Source organism: Manis pentadactyla, chromosome 8, assembly GCF_030020395.1.
Source record: "Manis pentadactyla isolate mManPen7 chromosome 8, mManPen7.hap1, whole genome shotgun sequence".
NCBI lineage: Eukaryota > Metazoa > Chordata > Mammalia > Pholidota > Manidae > Manis > Manis pentadactyla.
This window is the reverse complement of record NC_080026.1, coordinates 15,558,277-15,571,442: the sequence shown is the minus strand read 5'-3', so window position 1 is coordinate 15,571,442 and position 13,166 is coordinate 15,558,277.

Here is a 13,166-nt window from a genome sequence, read left to right as displayed (position 1 = left end):
TTATAAAATAAATAAGTCATGGGGAGACAATGAACAGCCTGGGGAATAAGTCAATAATATGGTATTCATTTTGAAAGGCAACAGGTGGTAACTAGTAGATTGTATTTTCAAACTAATAATGTCAAATATACCTTAATGAATAAAAAATTGAACAAAAAATTTTTAAACTTTCATATCACATGTCATTTCCACCACTTTAGTTAGGTAATAAGATCCTTAATGAAGAAAATAAAATAAAATAAAATAAAAACAAGAATGATCTCAAATCAATAAACTAACCTTCCATGGGAAGATTAGGACACTGGAGAAAGCAGAACAAACTAAATCTAAAGCAAGCAAAAGAAAGGGAATAATAGAAATTAGAGTGGAAATTAATATAATAGAGATGAGAAAAGCAATAGAGAAAATCAATGAAACCAAAAGCTTGTTCTTTGAAGAGAATGACAAACTTAACAAACCCTTCACTAGACTGAACAGAAATAAAAGAGAGAAGATGCAAATTGCTAGAATCAGAAATGAAAGAGGAGACATTACTACTGACCTTGCAGAAATAAAAGAAAGATTATAAAACAAGAATAGGAGCAACTGTATGCCAATAGATTAGATTACTTAGATGAAATGGACAAATTCTTGGTAAGGCGTGAACTAGCAAATCTAAGTCAAGGATAAACAGAAAATCTGAAAAACCTCTAACAAGTAAAGAGACTGAATTAGCATTCAAACAACTACCACCAAGAAAATCTAGGTCCAGAAAATTTCAGTGATCAATTCTACCGAACAATTAAAGAGTTAAACCAATCCTTCACGCATTTTTCCATAAAATAGAAGAGGGGGGAATACTTCCCAACTCATTCTATGGGTCCAGTGTTACCCTGATGGCAAAACCAGATAACAACATCGCAAGAAAAGAAAATGACAGGCAAATATTGCCTATGAATCTAGATTTGAAAATCCTTAATAAAATACTAGCAAAATGAATCCAGCAACATATAAAAAGGACTATACAGAATAATCAGATGGGATTTCTCCCACGAATGCAAAGCTGAACAATGCAACAAAGTCAATCAATACAATCTACTATGTAAATAGATTAAAGGACAAAATACATCATCTCAATAGTTTGAGAAAACGGATTTGACAAAATCCAACACCCTTTCATGAGGAAAACCACATTTGATAGATTAGAAACAGAGGGGAGCTTCCTCAATCACGTAAAGAGCATCAACAAAAAAATGCACAGGCAACATTATATTGGATGGTGAAAGACTGAAGCTTTCTCCCTAAGACCAAGGGTAAGATGAGGACGTCCATTCGCCCCACTTTTATTCACCATTATTCTAGCCAGGGTAATTAAGCAAGTAAAGGAAATAAAAGGCTTCCAGATTGGAAAGGAAGAAGTAGAACTGTATCTGTTTGCAGAAGACATGATCATGGATATAAAAAATCTGAAAGAATCCACAAGACAACTATATAGCTAGTAAATGAATTCACTAAGCTTGCAGGATATGTGACCAATATACAAAAATCAGTTATATTTCTACACAGAGACAATCTGAAAAGGAAATAATTCCATTTGCAATACCACCAAAAAATAAAATTCTTAGGAATAAAAATTTCACAAAAGAAGCCCAAGACTTGAGCACACAGAATCTACGAAACACCATTGAAGGAAATTAAAAAGGACTAAAGAAATACAAAGACACCTAGGTTCATGGACTGGAAGCCTTAATAGCATTAAGATGGCAATATTCCCCTGACTGATCTATTAATATAATGTAACCCCAATCTAAATTTCAGCTGTCTTTTTTTTTTTTTAAGAAACTGACAAGCTGATTCTAAAATTGATGTGGGAATACAAGAAGCCCATAATAGTCAAAACCATCTCAGAAAAGAAGAACAAAGTTGGAATCCTCACATCTGCCAATTTTGAAACTTACCACAAAACTGAAAAAAAACTGAAATTGTATAGTACTGGCCTAAGGATAGAAATACAGACCAATGATGTAAATCATATGCCAATTTAAAAAATGCTTTTGAAACAGTTTAGGGATATTTCAGTTGTTTCCTATGTATACTTGAGTAAATGGGTCAATTCATTGAAAAATAATATTAAGACAAAAATATTAAATTTATCTCTTCATTTTAGCTAACCAATTATTTTGCCCAGCTATATTACTTCATTAGTCACATTATAGTCTCCACTATGACAAAATCATTACAGCCATGGTAGCTTCTAACTGAAAGCAACCCAAATGTCTAGCAATAGGACAATGGATAAACAAATAGTATTTTATTCAATGAAATGTTACTCAACAATAAAAAGGAATCAATTTCTGATTGATGGTGGATCACAGATCTCAGTTTCTGTTGAGAGAGAGGGGTCAGACACAAACAAATACATTCTGTATGATTCTAATTATATGAAGTTCAACAATCAGACAAATGAGTCTTCAGTGATAAAATTAGAACACAGTTTCTTCTGGGAAACTATGAACTGGAAAGAGGCAAAAGGGACTTTTCTTTTTCTTTTTTTCTTTTGAATTAAAGTATAAGTTATATTGTAAAAACAAATTGAGAAGATAGTCAATAGCCAGAGTTGACAAGGCTAAAGGGCACCTAGAACTCTCAAACATGGCTGGTGGGAGTTTAAAATTGTATAAATACTTAAGAAGATTAGCAGCTTCTTATAAAGCTAAATATACACTTATCATATCACCTAACAATTCCACCCTAGGTATTTATCCAGAATAAATGAAAAAAAAATGACATATACAAATATGCATAGCAACTTTCTTCATAACCTAATTAACAACTTACATGTTTGTTAACTGGTGAATGGAAAGGCAGAACGTATATCCATGTAATGGAATATTATTCAGCAATATAAATGAATGATACACTGATACACCAAACCACCTGAGCAAAAAAAAAGCCAAATACAAAAAGTGCACACTTATGATTCCACTTATAATCAAGGTCTAAAAAAGGGAAAGCGAATCTGTAGGTTAGGAATAAGAGTACCGTTTGCCTGGGTTGGTGGCCTAGAGTGGATTGCCTGCAAGAGAGTATAAGAGAACTTTGTGGGGCGAGAGAAATGTTCTATATTGGGATAGTGATATGAGTTACACGGGTTATAGGGTATATACATTTGGCAAAGCTCAATGAATTGTACACTTCAATTCAGTATGTCTAGTTATATGTACGTTATTATCAATAAAGTTAGTAAACCTAAGCTATGAAAAATACAAGGCCATCTTTAATCAGACATTTAATTGTATGTACAATATTTCACAAAAAGCTGATAAAACCATAGAGGCTATGAAAACCAAGGCCATCTTTGATTATACCTGAAATAACCAAGTCTTCCTCCGACATCAAGGTAAACAAGACTGGTCCTGAAATCTATTCAGAGAAAGAAGGCTCTTTGTCCATATCCTTAATGCTCCCATTGCTGCACATAGTTCATTAACGTCCTCAGTATTTCACCTAGCATTTCATGGATTACCTATATAGGATACTAGGTGGGGCGCTGAGTTCAGTCAAGGAGTACACATCTAGTAGGGAAGCCATGTAGACAGATGAATTTCAGTATAAAATGTTACAAGAATTAAAGCAATGGTGCTGCCAAAGTGCTGCTGGAACATATGGGTGCAAAGCAATTACCTTTGCATAGGGAAGACAGAAAAACTTCTCAAAGCAACGTATGACTGAGATCCTGAACATGAGTGGGAATTTTCTAGGTAATGAAAGAGGTTGAGGGCCTGTTAAGGAGCAGAGTGTGTGCAAGACACTTAGCCTTAAAGGGCCATGAGGTTTCTCAGAAACAGAAATGTTTCAGTGCCTGGGGCATAGGAGACATAGGAAGGGGTGGGAAACAGGGAAGAAGGTAAGGGAAAGCAGATGTGAAGGACTTTGTAAATCTCTCTTGTAAGCGAATCAAATACATAGATGTGCCTCGCGTTTTACTTTTCATAGACACCGTTGGGAATTAATCTTCCATTGTTACCTGATTATTATGTATCTCAGCTTCCTTGGTTCCATTTCTACATCTTAGCAACATTGTGTAAAATCATCCCCAGGAAACTATTTTATTTTTAGATATAAAGGTACAATAAGATCACAAGTTATTTTAAGATTTTAGAAAAGAGGAATAGGTAAATCCAAAATATTACCATGAATCTCTTTCCTCTTTATCTCACTAAAACATATGATACATGGAAAGCTATATGCAATCACAATAGGGGATCAATATCATCACTATTATCATTAACTTCATCTGTACTTTTGTATTTGAGGCATCTACTTGTCAAGAACCTCTAACGGCTTTACAAATGAGTAAACACAATTTCCTCTAATTTTTCATATATATATATATATGTATATATATATATTATATGATTGAGATAAAATTAAGTAGGGGAACAGAGTTGATGCTCAACAGGAAGGCTTTGGACTAATTCAGAAGAGACCACACAAACTGGACAGGATTTATTTGCGCCTGTCTAACCTTTGGATCATATCCCTTCCAGAGGAGATAAAAAAATCTGTCCACCAGTGCCCACTGCAAATACTGACCACACTGTCCGGTAACTGCTGTGTTACGAATTATTTCCCATCTGCAGTGTACACAGCTAGAGCATTCAAGTCAGGTGAAATAAGCAGAGGCCACAGGTCTCATGCTTCAAAAAAATTTTGTTTGGAACATCACAAATTCTGAAGAACTCTAATATTTTGCTTTCAGCAGTTATTTCATTCAGCGCTTAATCCGGAACCGTTGCCTACCCTCTTTTCATGCCTTTACATGCCATATAAAACCTCACAATAAACTGCAGGGTGATTTAAAATACTATTTAAATACAAGCTTTTTAGAAGGCCTTCTTAGGAGCTGAGTTGGGTATTTGAGGGAAGGTTTCCCCACCTGAAGCCAAAGACATCTATTTAACGGCTGTGGTCTCCAGGCCGTGGATATTGATGGATTTACTGTCACAGATAATCCAGTGCTCAGCCAGAAGCCATTTCAGTTTAAGGGCATGTGGTTTGGCAGCAGCATTACTTGCAATAATGTAATAAAACAGAAAGAAATCCATACCTGGTTGTGAAAGAAAAGAATCTCTCTCTTTTGCCAGAGACAGGTGAAATGGGTCTGTGTGATTTAGTGGTGGCCCGGAGCAGAGCCGTATGAAATGATCCACCATGACTTGTGTTTCTGAAAAGGTCCAGCATGCTTCAGAGTTCCTAAATTCTGCACCCTTACTTAACGTGGGGGTGGGGTGGGGGTTACTAGTTTTATTGGTTTGTGGTGGTGCTATTACCACTTATGGTTGTTTCAGTCAAGGTTGTTCTAGTTGCAATGATCAGAATGCCATGCAAACTCCCTCATATCCCATGAACACAAGAGGCCGGAGGAAAAACAGAGATAGGCTTCAGACAGGACGCAACTGAGACAGAGAGGCTGCTCCCTGTTTCCAGGGGCAGCCCTCCTCCTCCTCACTGCTCCTCCCAGGGAGTTGGCACCATTCTTTGTGTTCAGCACGTTGTCTTCCCCTGCTTCCATGTCACCCCAGGTTGCTGCATTTCCCTCTTTGTCCTTTTCTGTATCATAGCCTTTATGCTACAAGTCCACTGCTAACTAATTGAGTCTCTTAATGTCTTATTTCCAAATTTTTCAGGAACAGAATCCAATTGGACCCATTTGTCTATGTTTTGCCAAGATCTCTGCCTTAAATGATATCATAGGCCTCTTGTCAGCCTGAGCATTGGTGCCTGATGGGTGATTTGAGTAGGGACCCCTGTGACGTAGTCTACTGCTCATTCAGCTTGGACTGTGGATAAGAAAAGCAAGAGTAGGCATATGTGATATAACAATGACTTCTAATTTTATTAAAACTGGATATGTCTTCTTTCATTAAATGTTGAGAGCCTACTATGTACCACTGTACTAAGTACTATGTGATAAATTCTGGAGATGCAAATGCCATCATGATGGAAAATCTCTTCCTTGATTTGCACTGGCTAAGCCACCCTCTAATATTCCTTAGATCTCTTCAAAAAGTTCATTCAGTGGGTCGTTTATTTGGGCTTTATAGCATCACTTGTGAGTCTTGATATTCTGTGTCCTAAAGATCCTTGCCTGTAATGCACAAAGCCGTTCCTTTTTCATTATTCCAAAGCTGTGTAAAGACTACTTCCACAAAGTCATTTCACACCACTCTGAATCAGAACCACTCCCAGTTAATCACCAGTCCCTCCTTTTATCTTTCTTTAACATGTTCTTCCTTTAGTGGTGATTTTCTTGCCATATCTCAGCTCAGGGTATGGCCATCAAATGTTAAAATGTTTTGTTGAAAGAGTTGAAGCCGCATCAGCCGTTAAAAATGTTTTGTTGAAAGAGTTGAAGCCACACTATCTTATGCACATGTGGCTTAATTTTTATAACTTAGACTTGAAGAAGGAGGCTGTATTATTTACAAATCTGGTGTTACACTACAGAGGTTGTCCTGGCTAAATAAATGTGATTCTCTGGTGATTCACAGAGCTGGTAAAAATCCAGGTACGCTATTGTTTCTTCCTGTAACTTCTTTAGCAAACCAAGGGAATAGCCCACTAGAGAAAAGTTGTCACTTTCACTGATTCATCAACACATTTCCCAGCAGTCATGCTACCTGTGCCATCTGTGTTTAGCACTTTACAAAAAAAAAAGCTCTTTGCGACTGCCATACAAATCAGGGGCAGTAACAAGGTCACACGGAAGAGAATTTCGGGGCTCTGAAAAGATGTTCTCCTGCATGACAGTAAGCAATAACAGCATTCTACGCAAGTTCTCCTGCATCGCGGGCTGCTCTGCCCCAGCCTAGAGCGGCTGCAGGTCCACTGGGAAATGTGTATTATGCCTGGGTTAATTTGCTGATTAATCTCTAGTCAGTGGTTTGTGCTTTCCCCAGATGGCCAATTAAAATTTACAACTGGCAGCACAGTGTCCTGTAGGCAGGCTGCTGTGGGGCTAAAGCTAGAGGCAGTGACAGAAGGCATGGGCCCAGTTTTGCCTTCTTTTCCCCTCCCCTTTTCTTTATTTCTCTCTCTTGCTCTTTTTAAAGCTGCTGGGTTTATTCAGAGGAAAGTGTAAGCCGGGCTTATGCAGTAAGTGTGAGGTGTGTGGTGCAGTTTACAACTCTACTGCTGTTTACTCACCAACACTCTCAGGGCCGCGCCAGTGTTCCAGGCATCAACGGTTTTACCCACAGCAAATAGAGCTGACAAAATCAGCCAGGGGACACAACTGATTTAACAGCTTCTGCAATGTAATAGCTGTTTTTTTTTTTTTTTTCCTGATTTGCAGTTCCCATGGATTGATGGTCTAATATCATTCACTTCCCCGCAAATATATAAAACATTTACAGTTGTTTGTGTAAATCAAAGGCAAAGTGCTATGTGTGAAGCTGATAATAAGTAATGCTGTGATGTATATAAAAGATAGCATATTTTTACAGCAGTGACCCCCAAAATTAACTGTTACTTTTTACTTAGCATTCTATACAAATCGCATTGCATATACATCTGAATAAAACATACAGCAAGGAATTTAATTGAAGAAATGCACTTTGATATAATTCTTTATTTTATAGTGAAATATTTACCATGGGCTTCTAATATGCATGAGTCATCTGGAAATTCTGAAGGAAATTGTTAACTGAGGACCATTGATCCTTAAATCAGCCAAACATGGGAATGATGTATGGTATCATGGCAGCTTGTTATTTTCACTAACTGTTGAAACAGTTGCCAAAACGTAAAATAAAATGGAATAAAATATATTCCTTGAGGTGGAAAAAGAACTTTAAGGTGACTATTTTATTACTGATTAGGTTAAAGTAATTTAGTGGACTCAGGTGTAAGTCTCAGATATTAAATAAATAGGAAGGGAGGAGGCATTGTGTAAAATTACCTCTGTGTAAGATGCATAGAATTTTGGATTCTGTTTTTATGAAGAGGTAGGTCACAGAACGTACACACAGGACATCAATGAGTCTCTACTGGACTCTAAGACTGACTTCAAATTCATGGGTGCTACCCTGTGCATTAGTCTCACTAAACTATATACTGCAGCAAATACATACTTGTTGAATTTATTTTTATGAAATAAAATCTGAAAGGAATTAGAAATGCAGTAAATGCATTACAGGCAGTGACTATATTTGTTAAGCTTTGCTCTCAGCATCAAGAACACTGTAGCACATAATGAGCCCTCCAGAAAGGTTTGAATATTAGGGTAATTTCCCTAACAAACAGGAAAACCTCAATTTACTCCCTGCAAGGTTTTCCATGCCAATTTCCATTCAGGCGAAAGATCTCAAAATATTTTTCAGGAAGGGGTTGCTCATGTGTTCCAGACTTGAATCGTTCTTATCCAAGAGATCATGAGATCCTTCATGGCAGGCATCGTGTCTCTCTCAGCTTTTTTAAATCTCCTATAGGGCCAGCCCCAGTGTATCACCTCAGTAAACGTATGTATGCTGAGGTATGTATGTTGAGCAAACGTATGTATGCTGAACTGAATTCAAGGTGCTTCTTGAATTGCTGCTACGCTTTATAGAAACGACTGAATTCTATTGACAAAGCTTCCATATTATAAAGGCAGACTTCAACTATGCAGGATTTCAGCTCAAGTTAGGCGGCAAGTGTAGGCTAAAAGAATTGTAAAGGGAGTATATACAGATAAGACAGAATTACAGGAGTAACATTTCTTAGTTTTGTATTTAGATTTTTATCTACTAGCATACACTATACATTTCTTTGGCATAAATATTTACTGATAAAACGAAGCCCGTGTGTGTAATATATGCGTTTCTCTGAGGTATTTGGCAATACTTGAATTATGTTTCTTGTCAGCTGATTTTCTTCTCAGGGAGTTTATGTCTATCTCGGAGCTGATACCCTGACTCACTGCAGAGACAGGACTTAGATGAAAGAACGTGCAATGCCTCAACTTGGAAATACTATATGGTGAATCATCATGTCTTTGTGGAGGGACTACAAATAACTACACACATATTTATTATGTACATATTGATTTAAGGTACTGTGTTAAACACTACTGGACACTAGAGATAGCTCTAAATATCAAGAAGCTTTTAATTTATGAACCAAAATAATAGTAAAATAAGGCACAATAGGATCACTGTTAAATACAGACCAAAAAGACCCCTGTGGAACACTTATGTAAAGTGGTTGATTTTGTCTGCAAGGGCTGGGAAATAATTCTTGGAGGAGTTGAGCCTTAAGGAATAAGCTAAGATTTCAACAGGGTAGGGAGAGAAAAAGGCTTTCCAGAAGAGGGAATTGCAAGAACAAGGTATAATGGGAAAAAATTAATTTAGTTCAGGAAGTAGATATTGATGGAAAGGATGATAAGGATCTGTGGGCATATGGGTGTGGGTGAGGCTGAAAATGGCAAGTGGTAAATCTGAGGTGTAGTAATTTGAAGCAAGTTTTTGATGGATGCAGAATCTCCTGTTCATTGGGCAGAGAAGGAATCCTGGTTGTATCTACGTTTAACAATGAATGAGAAATGGGAATATGGCAGTAGGGAGGGAAGCTGGGATGACCAGGGTGATAGGAATGAACAGCAGGACGAAGGATAAAGCTATTTCTGATGCAGAACTGAGGAATAGGGTGGCAATCAGGGTGTTGAAAATGAGTGAGAGGGTAAAGTCCGAGATGGTCTCCAGTTTCTAGCCTGGGAGACAGAATGGGTGGCCATGCCCTCATAGGGTTAGACAATCGAAAAGTTATATTTATGGAGGAAGACAGTGAAGGATTGACAAGGTATCATTTTTACTCTGTTGGAAGTACTGGTCTGCAGTTGGAAATAAGTTAAAGACTAGAGCTGTGGATTTGCTGGTCACCTGAAGAATGTGTTATTGATGTCACAGAAGTGTGTAAGATTGCCACTGGTCAGATGACACACCACAATGGCATTGTCATGATGATTATTAAAATATTGAATTGCTTCTGCATTGGGTGGTAAACACAGCTGTTCTGAACTCCCAGTGCACCCTGTGCCCTAGCTGTCCTGATCCCTTCAGAGAGACCTTTAAGACCTCTGCTGCATGAGGGCAATTAAAAAGTTAACATCTACTCAGCATAACGCCTCCAGGAACCTGCTACAGTCCTGTGGCTCTACCTCTTCTGACTGGGTGTTCCCACCATTATTTTCCAATGTTAAGTAATTTTGTTGTCACCCTTACCCACAAACTATGTAGCAAGAAAAGAAACAAGCTAAGTCGTGTGCTGGATGATATGACAAGCAGGAGGAAGGGCTCACAAGGGATATTAAGGTTCCTTTTCTCTGTACCTACCATATGCTTGAAGCTAGCTCTATGATGGTGCATATGATAAGGTCTTCAGTGTGGTGATTCAGACAATTAAATAAGATAGTATATACAATGATGCTCAGTGTAAAATTTAGTTCCATTTTCTCATATTCTAAAAGGCATGTAATTTGGCAATATGCATTTATGTTAGACAAATGGGTTGCAAATTAGAATGTAGTGATAAGATACACAAATTTACAAAGTTTTATTCTACGTAATCCTACAGAACTGAGTTTATGCAATCTTCTGAGCTGAAAGAAACTGAATTTCACTGCGATTACTGTGTCCATTGCTACACACAGTTTGTCTACATTTTCTACATTTATAGATTATACCTACACTGGAGAAAATTTAAAGAGCCATAATCTAGAAAAATGTAAACCAGGGATAGTCCACACCGTAAACAATAGCTTTGACTACTATATTATGAATGTATTACCTACAGGCTTCAAATATCCTGTGGCTGTCTCTGTGTAAATACAAATTCTTGGATCTCAGGCATTTCTCTGATTTTTCTTTCTGTCCTGTAGAGTGGAAAGTAACAGATCATTCTAACGCAAATGGTTTGAGTTTTCCAGTTGAAAGGTCATGTAGCAAAATCAGTGTGCTAGTTGTAATCTTATGATGGCTTTCTCAGCATGAGAGAAATTAAAGTATTCATGATATTGTAATTATACATTCTGATCCCATATTTCAGTAATGACCTTGGAAGAGAGTTAGAAAACTGTGTTTTCCCTTCATCACAAGAAAAAATTCTTATTCTAATTATATGCTATTGAATTTATGGCACATAATTTTAATAAATATTTTAATTTGATCTGGCAATTAATTGATGCTATAAATGACATTTTTTTCTTTCATGAGCTACCTTCAGAGAGAACAATTTGAAGACATATTTCTAAGTGATCAACCAATGAATTACATAAGCCCTTAAGTAAACAATGAAAACGCAAATATTAGATCTATGTCCCAATAAGTGGATTAGAGTACTCTTAGATATTATAGATGCACTCAGCTCATTATCACTGTTTTCATCCCTTTAATTGTATATGCCTATTAATTGTACACTTAAATAATGCAGTGTGGGGTAAGCCCTTAGTGACTTTTTGCATAAATTTATGTATGATTATTTAATTGAAGGTCAAATTGACCCTTGTTTGTTTTATAGGGGTTCATAGCATCTTCTGGTAAGGAAGATTCATTATCCTTTTCAAAACTGCCAGGTCGGTAGCACACAACATACATGTACCTCTTGGTACTTCTGCAATTTAAGTTCTTATCCAAAGGTGGCATAGACCTGGTAAGATGTTTGATATATTTCATGAAATTTTTAGATTTAAATGCTATTTTATATAAATATTATATATGCATATTTTTATTTTAATACATTTGTTTATAGTTTACATGTAATATATATTTAGAATATGTATTTATATATAAATATATAATATATTAATAAATAGTAAATATATAATTTATATCCATATGCAAACATGAATACATAACATATGAAATGTTTATGTTTAATATATTATATATTCATACACAATATATTACTTTTAATATTATTTATATTTATATTAAATATATATTATTTATATTTATATGTAAAAATATATTTAATATACAAAGTAAATATATAATATATAATAAACTTACTTAATGTTTTTATTTTATTTCATCTTATTTATTTTAGTTTATCTTATCTATAATATTAATATTTTATCTTAATGAGAAAATAAAATGAAACAGTGAATTCTTGAACCAAACACACATTAAAATAAATCCCCCTCTCTTGGGCTTTGTTCTCTTAGTCTAAAATATTTGAAAACAAAATGTAGAAACACAATATATTTGTTATTAGGAGCATCAGTCATAATTCAGAAATTTAAATTGCATGAAAGTTAAGGTGAAGAAACAGAATACTCATGCCATGTGCCTAAACTCTGAGCTTTGGACGATGACACAGAGACAGGTAACTAACAGATGACACAGTTTGCCAACTGTGGTGCTGAGTATAAGCTTTTTTAAGCAGTAGGGGTAGGTGGAGATAGGTCCCTTTTTAAAAAATGCATTTATTACTTATGTGTGGTTTTATTCACTTATTCATTGATTAAAAATACTTACTGGTGTCTAACACGAGGTAAACATAGCAGTGAATAAAGCAGATATACCCTACTGTCACGGAGTTTCCATTCTAGTGGGTGGAGAGACAAAATAAACAAATGAATATGTAGTAAGTATGATGGTGATTAGGGCCACGGAGAAAAAGGAGGCAAGAGAGCAGGTTAGGGAGTGCTCTGGAAACAAGACATGCAATTATGAATATCAGGGAAGGCCTCGTTAGGAAGGTGACATATGAGCAAACACACAGTGGAGGTGCTGAGCAAGATTTGTGGGGAAGCAGAGAATTGTAGCTGAGGTGCCAGTGTAGCTGGCAAGTTCAAGGGAAGTGAGGAATGGGGAGAAGTAACAGAACTGTGGTTTGAATGGTCAATGGAGACTATGTATGGCCTTTTAGACCACTGTAAGGTGGCTTTTTGTTTGCTCAACTGAATTTTTTTAGAATTTTGAGTTTACACAGGGATGCTATTGGGGGCTGGGAGTACACAGGAGACCAGAAGACTAGGGCAGAAGTAGGGTCATCTGTTAGGAGGCTATTTCAACTCTGCCTTTCAATTCTTTGTTGCGGTGGAAACAAGGAGTCAGGAGAACGATCTCCACCGTAAAAGCTGGCTAGTGATCTCCTCAAAGGCAGAGCTGACAGCATGGCCAACGCATGTGGGGTGCACGAGA